Source organism: Crassostrea angulata, chromosome 5 (assembly GCF_025612915.1).
Source record: "Crassostrea angulata isolate pt1a10 chromosome 5, ASM2561291v2, whole genome shotgun sequence".
Taxonomy (NCBI): domain Eukaryota; kingdom Metazoa; phylum Mollusca; class Bivalvia; order Ostreida; family Ostreidae; genus Magallana; species Magallana angulata.
This window is the reverse complement of record NC_069115.1, coordinates 3394067-3410919: the sequence shown is the minus strand read 5'-3', so window position 1 is coordinate 3410919 and position 16853 is coordinate 3394067. Positions and strand designations below refer to the sequence as shown.

The window sequence follows — 16853 nt, the reverse complement described above, 5'->3', positions numbered from 1 at the left end:
ATTTATGACAAAGATATTGCATGTATTTTATTCGATTTGTATTTAGAACAATACCGCTAGAGTTAACAACAGTGTTAAATTCCTGTCAGATAATCTTAAAATTTAACAGCAGTATTTGACTTTTATTTCGGACTTTTCGTGACTATACATCGAGACGGGCGATGTCAAATGTAGGTTGACCTTGACCCTTGTCCTCGGTCAATTAATATCTGACAAGGACCGTAAGGTCACGAGTAAGACCAAAGGCCAAAGTCATTTATTAACAAAATATAATTACATATGATACTATTAGCACTTGATATAACATGGATAATGTATTGAAAATTTCAAAAGACCAACGCTACCTAATATTTTGACATCTTGGGGATCACGGCCATATTACACTTTGAATCGACCGATTACGTCATAAGTATGCATTTAAGCGTTCAACATTGGTAGGAATATTATAAGAGTTGAGACATTTCTTTTTTTTATAATGTATAAGTGAAGTGTATGTTGACAATAGTTCGTATTATTACCATTCCTAACAAAATACTTTTAAAACATTGTCCAATAACACGAAATAGATGAACACTTGCCAACGAGTTGCATAGATGATTTATATGTACATATATACATATTATAAAAAATAAACCTGAATATATATCAATAAATAATAATTATTGGTCAAGCACTAAGAGTTTTTTTAACCGGCGCTTTACCGGAAATGACCTTTTGGATTGCCTGCTTGAACTTCACAGAAGAACTAGTTTTTCTCTGTCGGCCTTCCCGCGCCATTTTGGCACGTCTGTACTCCCGGAATAAGTCTTGGAACATGACGTCAATGTCGGCTACCTGTGTCCAGTCGGCGGCCGACACCTCGTAGAACTTGCAGCCGATCTCGTCAGCAAGCTCTGAGGCATCAGACACCGGAACCTGGCGATCGTGAAGCAAGTCTAATTTATTCCCGACGAGAATTCCGGAAATGTTCGTGGATCTTCGGACGTTTTCGACCTGTTTTTTAAGATTGATGATTTCTTCGAAGCTGTTTCGGTCCGTAATTGAATACACAAAAAGGAAGCAGTCCGCCCACAACGCGTACCCGTCCTTCCATTGGTCAGGCTCCTGTCCAATAGAAACAGACTTCTATACAATCACAGACGGATGTAGAAGTACGACAAATACAGTAAAACTGTTGTGTTTCTAAATTAATACTCTTTGTAAAATAACACCGTAATCATAGAGCTGTTTAGACTTGGGTCAGAATTTGTATACATTTAAAAACTGTAATTATTACGTGCAAATGTTTTCTTATTGATGCCTTATTGATAATTTAGTCATAATGATATTCAATGGCTTCACATTTAAATGTTACAGGGACCTATGCACGATTTGAGATAAAAAAAAAAATTATTTTTATTTTTTATGTATAAAATGCTTTGCTGGTGCATTTTAAATGATTGACCAAAATATTGAATGTTAAAGTCAAGTTACAAGCGAGATACAGAGGTAAGAATTGATTGTTATGTAAACAAAGCTCGAGTCATATAGTTGTTTACAAAAAATGTAATGTACAGAATTACCATTTCTTAGACAAAATGACACGTAAAAACATTTTAAACTTGTTCAATATCTTCATAAATACTATTATCAACAAAAGAAAGATACATTTGATTGAAACTTACACAGATACAACACATATGTAAAAATGACAATATTCGAGTTTTGCTAACAAAAAAAAGAATTATGAACTATGTTTCTTGCTTATAACTTGATATTGGACTTTCAAATTTTGACATAGCATTATAAACTTCTATATTTTTTAGTATAAACATTGAAAATGGAAAAATAAAATTTGAAAATTTTAAGTCAAATCGTGTCTAAGTCCCTTTAAGTTATGGCCGATACAAGTAAGTCTTCGATGAATGAATTATGAAAAATACTACTATAGTGGTTCATCGGATCAGTTCCATTTGCTGGAAAACTACTGGTTAATGGTCTAAGTGGGCCAAAAAGACTGCGATGTTCTGTGTCTTATATTATCAGAGGAGAACTGATGATACACAGTGCAATTGTAATATGTTAAACATGAAATAAAGGACGTATTTAATGTAATATGTAAAACATGAAATAAATGACGTATTTAATGTAATATGTAAAACATGAAATAAAGGACGTATTTAATGTAATATGTAAAACATGAAAAAAAGGACGTATTTAATGTAATATGTTAAACATGAAATAAAGGACGTATTTAATGTAATATGTAAAACATGAAATAAAGGACGTATTTAATGTAATATGTAAAACACGAAATAAAGGACGTATTTATTGTAATATGTTAAACATGAAATAAAGGACGTATTTAATGTATTATGTTAAACATGAATTAAAGGACGTATTTAATGTAATATGTTAAACATGAAATAAAGGACGTATTTAATGTAATATGTTAAACCTGAAATAAAGGACGTATTTAATGTAATATGTAAAACATGAAATAAAGGACGTATTTAATGTAATATGTTAAACCTGAAATAAAGGACGTATTTAATGTAATATGTAAAACATGAAATAAAGGACGTATTTAATGTAATATGTAAAACATGAAATAAAGGACGTATTTAATGTAATATGTAAAACATGAAATAAAGGACGTATTTAATGTAATATGTTAAACATGAAATAAAGGACGTATTTAATGTAATATGTTAAACATGAAATAAAGGACGTATTTAAGATGAGAGGCTTTAGGGGAATGGATAAAAACTGACGAAGGTTCAGAAAGACAGACAAGGTACCTGGCCAGCGGTGTCCAAAATCTCTAGTCTGACTTCATCGTCATCAATTGCCGTCTGCAACTTGTAAATACTCTCTGAAAATATACAAGATGGATGTACAAAATATGTTGGGTCCTACATATATCCAAAAAAATACATGCATGTGTGATATTACTTATAAAATAAATACTCCCTGTAAAAATACATATTATATATGTGTGATGTAAATACTCTGTGTATAAATTTATTTATTTGTGACTCTTCTTGTAAATACTCCCTGTAAAAATACATGTATGTGTGATAGTGATTCTTCTTGTAAATACTCTTACTCCCTGTAAAAATACATGTAAAGAGTATATATGTGTGGTTGAGTATGAACGTGGTGATTCGATATTAATTAGCATTTTTAATTTCAAATGCATTTTTTCTTAATGTTTGATTGTTTTTGTCATACCATCTAATTTATGATTTTAAATCTTCCCTTTACCCTTCAAAAACAACAAATAGAGAATGTTAAGATTTCGAGTGATTGGTTATTATATATCAAAAACATCATACACCCACAACAGGCTCCGCGTACAAATTAATAAAACCCCAATGCACCAATACCAGTTCCTGTTTGTTTTCGCATTATATCGATTAAACCTGACGTTCTGCAGAAAATCGGTGAATGCATTTTGCTGTCCTTGACTATTTCATGAAAGAAATTAAATTACGATAGCTGTTGATCGAAGGTGAAGGGAAGAATTCTTTTAAATGTACGAGAGGTTCCACTCTGACATCTTGTCTCTTTCAATGAAAGTAAAACTAGAAACTATTATATAAGAGCGAGGCTCATTAGATTTCCGGTTACTAAGTTTGATGGCAAAGATAATGGAAGATGATCTTAAATACCATGGATATTGAAAGGGAATATCAATTACTATATCAACTCTTCTTTTTCTTTGACAGGAATGTATTAATTTTTTGCTCAGAAAGTGCAGCTGTATTTTTTTCCATTCGTTTGAGGAATTTTTTTTTCGGTGCGTTGTTTCCGGTAAGAGATGATAAGAATTGGCAGGGTCTGCTCTATTGCAATCGTATAGCCTTAAAAAAATCTCGTCTTGTTTTTATTCATTTTATTTTTATTATTTATTTTATTTTTCATTTTTTAAAGACATTTTTAAAATTTTGATTGCTTGAAGTATAATTTTGGTTGCTTGAAGTGTCGTATAAAAGTGAACTGAATTCACTTAAGGGTATAGTTTGTTCTTTGTGCTCAAGACATTTGTTTCTTATTTTCAAAGTTAAAATGCCATTTCAAGTTTCGTAGCTCTATTCACAATCACAGCATGTTTTTGTTTTAATTACTTTAATTACATTTTATGCCCAACTTATGTGCTGACATCAGTATAACAGTTATAGTACTCGTACTATAGGTAGGACAGGCCAAGCCCCGAGACCACTAAAGGTACTCCCCACCCCGTTAACGTTACCTATCCTTTTAATGATAGTCCTTCACGCCATTAAAGGGACTTGGACACGATTTGAAATAAATAAAAATATGTTTATTTTTTCTGTATAATATGGTTTACTGGTGCATTTTGAATGATTGACCAAAATATTAAATGTTAAAGTCAAGTTACAAGCAAGATACAGAGGTAAAAATTGATTGTTATGTAAACAAAGCTGGAGTCTTATAGTTGTTTACAAACCATTTTTTAGATAAAGTGACACGTAAAAAACAATTTAATCTAATTCAATATCTTCCTAAATACTATTATCAACAAAAGAAAGATACATTTGATTGAAACTTACACCAATACTATACACATGTAAAAATGACAATATTCGAGCTTTGTTTACAAAACAAAGAATTATAAACTCTGTTTCTTGTTTATAACTTGATATATGACTTTCAAATTTTGACATAGCATTATAAACTTCTATATTTATCATTATAAACATTAAAAATGGATAAATAAATTTTGAAAATTTTAAGTGAAATCGTGTGTAAGTCCTTTAAGATTTCAATGTTTTTCTGAATATGCTCTTGCTATAAACCCTGTCCCAAGATATTTATGCAAGACATTTTCTTGAATTATTTGATATTGATATAAATACTTCAGTGTTTAAACGATGATCATCTAATATTATGAACTCCCCCCCCCCCCCCCAAAAAAAAAATTCTTCTTTGAAACACTCCCTCTAGCTGATCAGGTTTCAATGCTACATGTAGGCTAAACATAATAAGTCTACAGTGATTTTGTGAATGTACCCTTAATGATAGCGTTAAAAACTGTTTGAGGTGTCTCAAGTACTTCCGAATACATAAAAGATGTTAACATTTCCCATTAAAGATCTCCACAAGAAATTTGTTCTCGTTCCTGAGAATGTGAGTTTCTCTGGGTAATATCAGATGACGTGACAATGAAGAAATCTTGGATTTTTTAGCTGCAGGTCTGTAGCTCCCGGTCTGAAAAAATTCGGATGGTCGTCCATCCGAATTTTTTCAGACCGGGAGCTACAGACCTTCAGCTAGGATTTTTTCTCTTTTGAACTTTATTGACAGGTATGTTTCTTTTCAACACAAATTGTCAAAAATTGACGGAAAGGATGGCTTGAAGCAGACTTTGTGTAACGTATTGACGCGTTTGTTTGTCAGTAGATATAGTATATCAGTAGGGCGTAGCTATCTATTTCTTGCGTCAGAACAAGTAATATGTGACGCTAGTTTGAAGCAAAATTGCACCGATTGCATGTTCTAACATCAAAAGCCAAAAAAACCTTGTTGATTTCAAAGAGCCAATCGACTGGCCAACGTCACATTGCCCATTGCCATTTGACACAACTATCCAAAATACAAGCTCTTGTTAAAATGGTTCTATCATACTTTTGGCCTGAGTTCGTGCATTTTGTTCTCACGACCCCCCCCCCCCGACCCCCCATCTGTAGTGCTAGTTTGATGGTGTGCAGTAGAGGACCCTTGAGTAGAGGGTCAGCTTCAGAGCTGACTTTTCCTAAATTTGTCGATAGAAGAAGTTTCATGTATAGACTAAAATTATAGACATTGTTCTCAGTATTAAAATAACATGGGTGTATCGTAAATTCAAATGATAATACACAGGTATATACGCATAAAGTTGCTAATCTAAAGATGCTTGTTATATACCTTGTAAGTACATGTATAATAGTACGACACATTATGTACATTTAAAATGAAAACTTGTGGTTTCGATTCTTTGTACAAGGTGTATCATCAAATTTCTTCAATAACAGTCTAAACACTCAAATGATTATTTAGTAATTAATAAGTATTCATTTAAGGATGATTAAAACATTGAAAAGAACCGCAAAGCAAAAATATAATATGCACTGAATGCTGCTTAAAGTAGCCCAAACATTAAGGTAAAATATCGTGATCTGAACTACTTATCATTCTAGGGGTCAAATGTACAATGGACTAGAGAAAAACGATGCAGCTCTCTCTCTCTCTCTCTCTCTCTCTCTCTCTCTCTCTCTCTCTCTCTCTCTCTCTCTCTCTCTCTGGTATTTCCTCATGATGTTGAATGGAATCTAGAATCTCACATTAATTCATACTATCGACATATATATATATATCATTATGTCACGCATCTGAATTTATTACATCTATCGTTGTCTTATCATCACACAAAGTGTTACTTCCCAACAATTATATCGCTAAAACTTTGACAAAGATAAACGATTTCATGGCATGTATAAAGAAAAATTGCTCTTGAAAGTACATAAAAAATCGTTTGATTTTTTTGTTTACTAAATGATTGCTTTGATCAATTCCAATAATATCAAACATTTTTTTTAAAAAAGGATGAAAAGAATCCTTGACCAGCAGACTACACTGTAATGCATGCTTTAATTGGACATCTCCTTGAGTTAAACGAATCCTGCACGTGTAAAAATTAGACATTTGCAATTGTGCTATAGTTACTATAACTATAACAGAAATACTAGATACATCAGAGACCCCTCCCCACCTCCGAAATCTGACCTAATGTTTAATGCTAGAGTAGCTTGCTAATGTTGACACGTAATAAGCTGTTAAAGATTGTTTTGACGCGTAATTTTTCCTCAACTGACGTTGATGAGTAGCTTAATATGACGCAGTCTTCGACTCTGATATTAACTCGATTTTTTAAACCAATAACGCTCATTGTCTGTACAATATATAAATTGATAACAACGTCAGATTAGTACTTCAGGCGCGAGGTATAGACATTTTGGATGCATTGCACAACATAACTTGCAACATACGACGACCTATTGAATAAATGCTATTTTTTTTTATCAGCTACCTTATGGATGCAGAATGCATTGATTGAAATAATATCACTTCAAGAGACTAAAATAAATTCAAGACCTATTTTATAGGCCTCACTTCTTTGTAAATCGCAGTCCGAATTAATAAATGATAGCATTTTCAATTTTAAAAAGGTGTGCCATCTACAAATTGTATTGTAGTTCCTCTGATCCATAATCGCCACGCATTGAATTGCGTGTTTAATTTCATTTTGGTATAATCTTAATTTGTTATATTAAACTTCCTTTTCAAATAGAGACGTTGGAGAGCCTGTTACATCACGTGACGCCTGTTACATCACGTGACGCCTGTGTTGCTGTTATAGGGGTTTAGATTTTCAGCTGTAAACCCCAAAGTTTGTGGCTACAAAGGGTGTATCTAAATTCAAAGATTTGTTAAGAGGAATTGGCAGAGAGGGTGTATAATAAGGTATATACAAGTACATTCACCAAGGCATTATCTGGAGCGAGAGCTTGGCTCTTGATTTGCCACAAAATTTATTTTCTTTTTGTTGAATACTATCTGTGTAACATTTTGTTATAAGATATCAATGATAGTTATGTATGAGTAATAGATTACTACATGTAGGGAATGTAGATCGTTATCTGATGATATCGTATAAAGATTTATGAGTTTAGATCTGAACTCTAGAAAAAAGTTCTAGAAGAGATTGATGAAGGACCATCGTGCATGTTTACATGTATGTACATTTACAAGTATATAAAGGAACCGTCAACATGAGGCAACGTTGGGTATTTTAGTAAACAATAAATTTTCATAATAGGTTCGATTAATAGTTAAAAGGATTAATAGATTAAAAAATGCGTTTGTTCTTGGTACTTGATTTCTCCTTACTGTCTGTAGTCGGCACATTTTATAAAATCTAATTATTTGTAATCTTAGTTATACCCTGAGGACGTGTTCAGAGTATTTATTGCTGTATGCACCTATGCAGTCTTTTGCGACTGTAAAAATAAACTCGAAAGGACATATAACAACAGATTTGTGAGTGCATTACTGTCAAAACGATGTGTTCAAAAGATATGGTATTTGATCAGAATTATGACCCAGATTTTTTAAAAACTTATTGATAATAAATACCAATGAATGGATTGTATCAGACACGATCAAACAGTAAACAAAGCACTTGATGGCTGAGATACTGGGAACCTATATCTGAGGTGGATTTTTTTTTTTACACTCAAACCGTGGATCTTCACAGCGTATGTAACTCATCACCACGTGTATCTCACTGGTTTATCGGTGATATAAACAGCAACTACAATGAAATAAACACGACCGCCTCGGCGATGTTACACCTGATATATTACAGCGCACTCAGTGATTTTTTTCATACTTAACATCTTGTTAATATAATGTAAGTACAACGTAACATCAATATATGACGATACGGCCGTTCTGAATCCTCGGTGTTTTACGTTTCTAGGGCTATAGACGTGTCAAGTGCCTCTCGAGTCTTGCTAATATTCAATATCAAGTGTCTGCTAGTTAACGTTATTATGCCTGCCGTGAAGCTACATTTGACTTTCACTAGAAACCTTTGATATTTGTTTCTGATCCGGGACCAGAAACTCTTGGCTAGCGAAGATGGCTGTTTGACAGGGGAATGCTTTAAAGATACCATTAATATTTCTTTAATAATATTCCCTTCCAATTATTTCAGTGAACAATTTTATAGAAAATGACTGAAATTGCTAATATGATACTACATACAGTACAATGGGATCAAAGACTTCTTTGTTGCAGAAGTTTTACTGGCTAAAAGAGATAGTGCCGTAATCTTGATTTGACATTTGACGTTTGATTGGCGCTTCTTACAGGGTCGATAACTCTGACCGCCCGTACATTCCCAGATTACGTTAGGCTAGAACGTCAATTTTCAAGTTTATAAAGCATCACAAGAAAGGGAGCGAATATGACGTCATGTAGCTTCATTGACCTACTTTATCGGTCATTGATCTTCACGCGGTTCGTTATTTTTTATAACGTGCATGTATAAAGAATTATTGGCGAGTTACGTCATCTCCATTTTACGGAACCTCAAATGATCACGTTGGTCACAAGGGACATCACTTGACTTATAGAGTTATTGCAAATGTTTCAATATAAGTAAGATTTGACAACAAATACAATCTATTAATATCCAAACTTTTGCTGATTTTCTAAGATCATGTTAAGGTTGTTAGCGGTGTCCACAGCAATAGAACCACGTGTCTTGACAGACAGGTACTGTCGGTGAGTACTCCGTGAATCACGGCTACATGTACAAACAGTCTTACTGTAAGCTTTATCTCAAGCATGCATCTGTTTGTCTAAAGGTCATTGGGAATTTAACTTCAAAAGGAACTGAAATCCTAGGAAAGTCATAAAAATCACACATTACTATTTTTTCTGCAAATAATGTACGCTTCCTCTTTAGAGGGTTTAGTGGTCTACATATTATCCATCAGATTTACATGTACCTTAAAATTGAGATCAAAGTTGTTAAGCCTTAAACTACTGAGTATCAAGCAGTAAAGTAAAATTCCAAAATTTGCAGCTTTAAAATTAAAAACTTATTCTTTGGTTATATCTTTATATAAAGGCCTCCTCCAAAAGGAGATTTATATATTCTACCATCTCTAGCCCTCTTTGCCTCAGGTTGTTTTTTTTAGGGTTTTTTTTTTTACTTCTGTTAAATCAACCCCAAAACATGGACCACTTGTTTGGTTTATGGCAATTAAGGGACCGTTTCAAAATATATAAGGGTCTGACTTTACAACCACCGTCTACCAACCGCCTATAGTAATACTAAGTAGCTAGATATGAGTGAAATATTCTCGACTAGATCATTAACAACAATCGACCAGATCTTATATAGGCCTACATTACGTGAGATCTTATATAGGCCTACATTACGTGAGATCTTATATAGGCCTACATTACGTGAGATCTTATATAGGCCTACATTACGTGAGAAATCTTCACAATCAAACCATACATCGGCATACTTATGTTTCTATTTCTATAAGGTCATGTTTAGTTTATTTATTAAAACTCAAAATACAAGCTGCACCGCTTCGGTCTCTTCATTAGAAATTGGATTACCGTGAGTGATTACAAGTACATTAGACTGGATTATTGGATTATTCCGGGAGGATGAATCAAACAACATGGCGGCCACTGCACGGGATACAATGCAATAAATGCCGTTAAAACATCGTTGATGTGTGAAGGATTTTCAAATTTGGATACCAGGGTCGGGATAAGACGGGGTGAGTCGTTATTAACTAATAGAATGGCGTTATACATGGTCACCCGGCCAACCCGAGAACAACCCCCTCCATCGCCCTAGCCTCATCAGACAGAGTTCCCGTGACCGCGCGGGGTCATTGCGTGGGGTCACTGCGTGTGAGTCGGTATCTCCCCTCCCCCCAGCGTTAATTTTCCGGCCAGTTATTCTCCGATTAGGCCGTGTTTGTTCACCGTTCTGAGGCTGATTAAAACCTAATCTACTGGCGGCTCAGCGGCTCATTTCCGAAGTCACAGTGATCTAGCTGATCTGTGTTTGCAATTAATAAACAAGTACATTCACCGATTAGCTTTAAACAAGCGTTAAAAGTACAGAGAATTACGTCCGAATTTCCTCAGTAAGAATGTACTAGGTTTGATATGGATGAAAGCATATAAACCGCGCACTAAGCAGTAAGTGAAGATGGCTAATCGTCTCCACGGGGTCACATGTTATTAGGAGCTCTGTACGTATTGGTGCGTAATAAAATAAAACTTGTATTTTTCTGAAATCGGCAGTAATCTCACAGGATTCATTGGTGTGGAGAGAGAGAGAGAGAGAGAGAGAGAGAGAGAGAGAGAGAGAGAGAGAGAGAGAGATTTACTATACATGTATAAAAAATAAAGAATTAGACATATGAAAAAAATGTTATAAAGTCTTATTAATATAAAAAAGTAATCAAAACCGATTAAAAGTAAAGGACATAACAAGAGACACTTCAGTCGGTGGCAGTGGACAACTTGTCAGTGAGATAATGTCATTATGTCAGCGAGAGAATGTCACTTTGTCAGTGAGAGAATGTCACTGTCAGTGAGAGAATGTCATTCTGTCAGTGAGAGAATGTCACTTTGTCAGTGAGAGAATGTCACTCTGTCAGCGTCTTAGCTAATTAAATAGTTCGTTTGATTCTGATACTCCATGGGTCATAGCGAGTGATGTTAAAATCACTTCGCATTGAAATGTCGGTTAAATCAGTTTTAAAACACAACCTTTAAAAAAACGTTCCTGAAATAACTGCTCATACCTCATTCATAATCAGAATTAACAATTGTTTAAATTAAGTGCACTTATTATAAAGCTGCATGCAATGCTATTTCAGGAATGCGGCTGGGGAAAACTGGAGAAAACCTTATTATTTTTTTCTTCAAATTCAAAATACATCCTATAATTTCTCAATCAAGAACTTGCTGTGAAAATCCCATTCCAACAGTTTAATATCACCTTGACCTAAATTTATTTTTTTTTTGTGGCGGTGATAATTCGGAGGGAATCAATGAGGAATCGTTCTAGGGCCCCTCTTATCACCAGCGCCTGTCTGTTCGTATCTCAGGAAATCTAAAACAAGTTTCACATATAATCGCGGAAAATGGGATTTTATCGAATTAAAAAAAATCTTTTAAAAATCAACCCTCTGTTGACCTTGCTGAAGACCTTATCATATATAAGAGTATGCAATCTTCAAGTTACAACCATGGCATATCTGAAAGTTTATACATTTTAAGAAGTCAAATCATAACGTAATCTCTCTCTCTCTCTCTCTCTCTCTCTCTCTCTTCTCTCTCTCTCTCTCTCTCTCTCTCTCCCCTCTCTCTCTCTCTCTCTCTCTCTCTCTCTCTCTCTCTCTCTCTCCTCTCTCTCTCTCTCTCTCTCTCTCTCCTCTCTATTCTTATAATATATATTTAAGTCACACAGGCCACATAAAAAAGACTCACCAAGAGTTGGACAGTATTCCCCGATGAAGCGCTTTGTCAAGTACCGCACAGTTAAAGCTGAAAGATGGACGAATATATCTTGTACGTATGATTTTATTTACACAAAAAAAGAAAATTAATTAGCTGAGGTTTTAAACGACTTTAAAACTTTGCTGTTCTCCATTTTCTATGAAAGAGGTTAATTCCTTTTAAGAATGTCATAATCGTGGCGGAAATAGACATAGTGCGTTTGAGCCCCCCCCCCCTTTTTATATATTTAACAATTATTATCAAGAGTTAATATCTGAAGCTAATTAAGACCAGTACCGCCCGGTTCATTAGAATTCCTGGGAGTTTGTTCTGTGAATCCATGCACGCTTCTCCAGCTCTTAAAAATTCTCTAGAAATACGCTGATCAAAAAAATGTTTCTTTATACTGCCGTGGTCTGTACAAACTGAGTTTATCATGGTACAATTTAACAGAGAGTATAGAATAATTGCCATTTTTTAAAATGAAAATGTCAACAACAAAATTGATGAATAAAAATCTCATCTGCTGAATAAATTGGAAAGTACTAGGCCCTAATGAAGTTTTTCAATTACTCCTTTTTTGTTTTATATTGTTCCGAGTGCTGGATTGTCAAATATTATCCATAAGATGTGCCTCGAAATTTTGAACATGTTATTTTTAAGCCATAGAATATCATTTAGTGAAGAAAAAATCAAAATACAAAGTATTTCAGTTTTAAAGTTCGATTTTTTTTTTCATATTTTTATACATAGTTCTTCATCTTAAGAACATTATTTAAGCAAATTTTGAATTACTTGGTGGGTGTAATACAAAATTTACAACATGACAACTGTTGTCAAGATGAAAACTTTGTATTCACACCACCCAGTAAATTCAAGCAAAATCTACATGACACTATCTTCATGACCAGTGCCCCCCTTAGTCTAGAATATTTTAGTATACATCGCAAGCATTTTATATTGCAGTTTTACATTTTACTCTTTTAAATCTGATTGTCCTTGTTATGGCCAAAAGTTTCTTGAAATTAATTTAAAATTCATATAAGAAAGAATTTTGCATCAATCTGTCATGATTTCAAAGTATGGTCAACCATCAATGAAGAGAGCTCGTTAGGGTTAATTTACTCACCCGTTTTACCGACCCCTGGACAGCCAAGAACGACAACTTGCACACGTTGTTTTCACTGATAGACTGACCTCGACCTTTACTTCCATTTGACCCTGACCCCCGATAGCTCATCACAGCGGCATTCACCCCGTGAATTGTCATCTAGATCCTATATACATAGACACGCGGGAATTCTAAAGCTGAAAATCAAGTTTTGTCCTCCGATCCCTCTGTTGTATTGAATATATATCCGTTCTTTGTGTGAACCCTGACTTTGTTAATCCACTGACACGTTGATGTTGTATAAAAGCTATTCACTGCTCCTCACGCGATGATATCGGGCATGACGTCATGAACTGGTCTCTCTTAGATTGTGCGGTTTTCAAATCCAGGTGGCGTGCGCCGGATCCGCGGTGAAGCCTCTCTCTGCCGCCGTGAGTGGGATGAACCTTTGTCTTGGTCTGACAGCCTCGGTTTAGTTTCTCTTCTCTTGACGACTAGCACCTTTCTAAATACTTCAGAGAAAAGAGAGAATGTTACATAGGAGAGACTAAGCAAACGGTGACGAAATTTGGGGCATCACGTAGACATATAAAGGTGTTGCCCCCGTAATGTGAATGTTTATATCCCTAAAACATAGGTGTGTTATTCGCTGCGAGGGGTTTAAAAAATCATATCTGCTTATCAAACATGCTTATGCTACACAAACAAAATTTTGGATGTGATGATAACACAATGCGATTGACAGCTTATTAAAGCTGGGATAAGTTTTAATCTAAATAAACATATTTGTGAGTCTCCCGTGATGAAGCTGACGAAATATCCCAACAGTAGCACCCAGTGAATCCCTGATTACTTAAAATTCGGTAGCACTTAGTGAATCTTTGAATACGTATTGGATGAGAAATCAGAGAGAGAGAGAGAGAGAGAGAGAGAGAGAGAGAGAGGAGAGAGAGAAGAGAGAGAGAGAGAGAGAGAGAGAGAGAGAGAGAGCAGACAGACAGACAGACAGCGAGAGAGACGGGCAGACAGAGGGAGAGAGAGACCTGTATACAGGCACTTAGCATCGTTTTTGAAAGTGGAAAGGGATCCAAAAAATCTTGACAATCAACGAAAATGGGGGGGGGGGGGGGGGGAGGTCACTTTACAAAATCCTGAAAAAATCATAATTCGGGGGGGGGGGGGGGGTGGGGGGGGGGGGGGTATACCATTAATCTTTAAATCTCAGTTTGACTGTTTGTTTTTTTTTACATGGTCCCATAAAAATGGGGGGGGGGGGGGGGGGGGGGATATCCATGTTCATTCAATTTTTTGTATGTAAATTTAAGAAAAATCTTTGCTGCGCAAAAAAGTGGGTGGGGGGACCCCCCCCCCTGCCCCCGCCCCCCCCCTCCCCGATGCTACGTGCCTGGTATAACGAGCTTCCTGTATATATCCACACACTGTACAATGTAAACAGGTCCTGATCTCCTGATCATAACAAAGCCTAGCTATATTTTTTCCCCTGTAGCTTTATAGGTTCATTCGTTATCCAGTAATAAGCTGTGTACCAGCCAAGCATGTAATAGCCAAAAGACGATAATAAGGGAATTATGGTTTTCATTAACAAGGTTTTTCAAAAATCAGGAAAAATAGTATATTTCCGTGCCTGTTTTTCTTTCAAAAAAATAACATTTGCAAAACCAGTTTTTCTTTAAAAAAATAACCGTTGCAAAACCATTATTAAAAAAATTATCTTCCTTAACAAGAAGGGTCAGGCTGGAGGGGGGGGGGGGGTACAAAGCCACCATAAACCCCTTCCCCTATACCGGAGGAAAAACTTACCGTTGCTCGCTAATCGCCCTCGCCACCCACGGCTTCTGAGAGACTCCTGAGGATCAATGCACCGCTAATTCGGGTCTCTACCAGCTGATAAGAGCAGGTTTATATATTTTTAAATGTTTCCTCTCAATGGAATTTTGGCGTGGAATCTTTTTCAAACTGGGTTCTAAACTATTTTATCATCCACTGAGAAGGAGCAAGCTTTCAGCCCCCGAGATGCCCCTGATAATGCCTCCCTTTGGTCGGGGAAAGACTTATCATTTTTCGGTCACCACTCCAAGCCTTTTACTTACTCGGTAGATAATTGTTCAACAAATAGCTTGAGATTACTGCCTTCAGTATCTGTTAAAGCGAAGGCCAGTCTTGTTTATAAATTGATTGAAATTTTGAAACGGAAATTTTATCAACAGAACCTTAAAAACAGCAACAGCGCGCAATTCGATCAACAACATTAAAATTACCCGACAAAATCCAAAGACAATGGTGAAATATGAAATCCATTCTAAATTAAAGAGGGTGTGGTTAACATGTATAGGCGAAAGCCTTCGAATGGCAGTATATTTTGGTGGAATCTTAGATACCTGTATCTCAGTTCTACACTTAAATGATTCCTGATTAGTAATTATTCGTTAGCATCATCAAGGGTGGCTTATAAGTCAAATGTTTCCTATGAACTTTTTAGTAAGGATTTGTTTGTTTTTTTTTAATTATATAACACACTTACATGCATAAATTGTACATATGCCACTATGATTAATTACATGTACTTACTTATATAATTACCGTTGACATTGCACGTTAAATGAATTTCAATTATCAAACTTAATAATGCATAAACTTTGTATGTAATGAATATAGTTTGATTAAACAAATCTAATGATTCAGTTCAGTTCAGTTCAGTTCTTTATTAACTTTAAGCTATACAGCTCATCAGTACAATAAATATAAACAATATGCACGTACAGGTAGGTTAACAGGAGATTGTGGCAGAAGTGTACATACATGTACTATAATATCAACATCTAATTTGCAGGGCGCCTGTAAAGTGCGAAACGAAATCGAAATGAAACGAAACGAAACGAAATCAGACGAAACGAAACGAAACAAATCGAAACGAAACGAAATCAATCGAAACGAAACGAAATCAATCGAAACGAAATCAAAAATCGAAACGAAACGGAATTTAAACAAAACTAATATCAATTTTGACTACATAAAAGTTAAAATAAATTCATTGAAATAAATTTTTTGAACCATAAAATATAACTACCTGAGTGTATGTTTCAGATTGGCGCTGTAAATTTTTAAGCCGATTATCCGAAATTTGCAAAAATTATATAATTATGTAAATAAGTGATGTACATTCCTATACCTTTTAATGTTTCTAATTTGTTTCATTAAATGATTAAAAGATATTCAGACGTTTTGAGAGAGAGAGAGAGAGAGAGAGATGCCTTAAAACTTATCAGCGACATCACATAGCAAAGTATATACGCAAGTTTGGGAGAGAGAAAGAAAGAAAGAGAGAGATAGAGATATGAGGATGATACTAAAGGGGACATTCTAACATCAATTTTCTTTCTGTCGATTTGAAATATTGTAAAAACGAAACGATCGAATACAATGTGATTTAGAGCATACTGGTTGGTTACCAGTTTCTGAAATATAATAAGAATTGTTGTAATATGTATAGCATGAATTTGGACGTCGTAATTTGACAAAATTAACTTGCAATATAAAGATGATTTTACTGTAAACGTATTCTAAAACTGTCTTTACCCCTTTGGCTATGTATTCTATTTTGCGTTTTTGGCGGAAAACGGCGTCCGCAAAA

General features: G+C 34.9%; 1 pseudogene; it reads right to left on the bottom strand.

The window, feature by feature from the left end:
* Nucleotides 1–580: 580 nt before the first annotated feature.
* On the bottom strand, nt 581–15274 carry LOC128183134 (ras-related and estrogen-regulated growth inhibitor-like; annotated as a pseudogene).
* Nucleotides 15275–16853: the final 1579 nt, after the last annotated feature.